We start from the raw sequence: 219 nt of genomic DNA on the forward strand, positions 1-219 counted from the left end.
TACTAGGTGAACAAACGGTAGGTAGGACGGCCGCTTAGGCTTTTATATATACAGACTAGAGGCCTGGTGCACAAAAATTTGTGCACTCGGGGGGCATCCCTCAGCCCTGCCTGCCCCCTCTAACAGTCTGTGAGCCCTCACAGGATGTCCTACTGATGTCCCTGTGGGGAGCGGGCCTAAACTGCAGTCTGGCCTTCCTCTGTGGAAGGCAACTGGCCA

Source organism: Myotis davidii, unplaced genomic scaffold (assembly GCF_000327345.1).
Source record: "Myotis davidii unplaced genomic scaffold, ASM32734v1 scaffold1166, whole genome shotgun sequence".
Lineage (NCBI taxonomy): Eukaryota > Metazoa > Chordata > Mammalia > Chiroptera > Vespertilionidae > Myotis > Myotis davidii.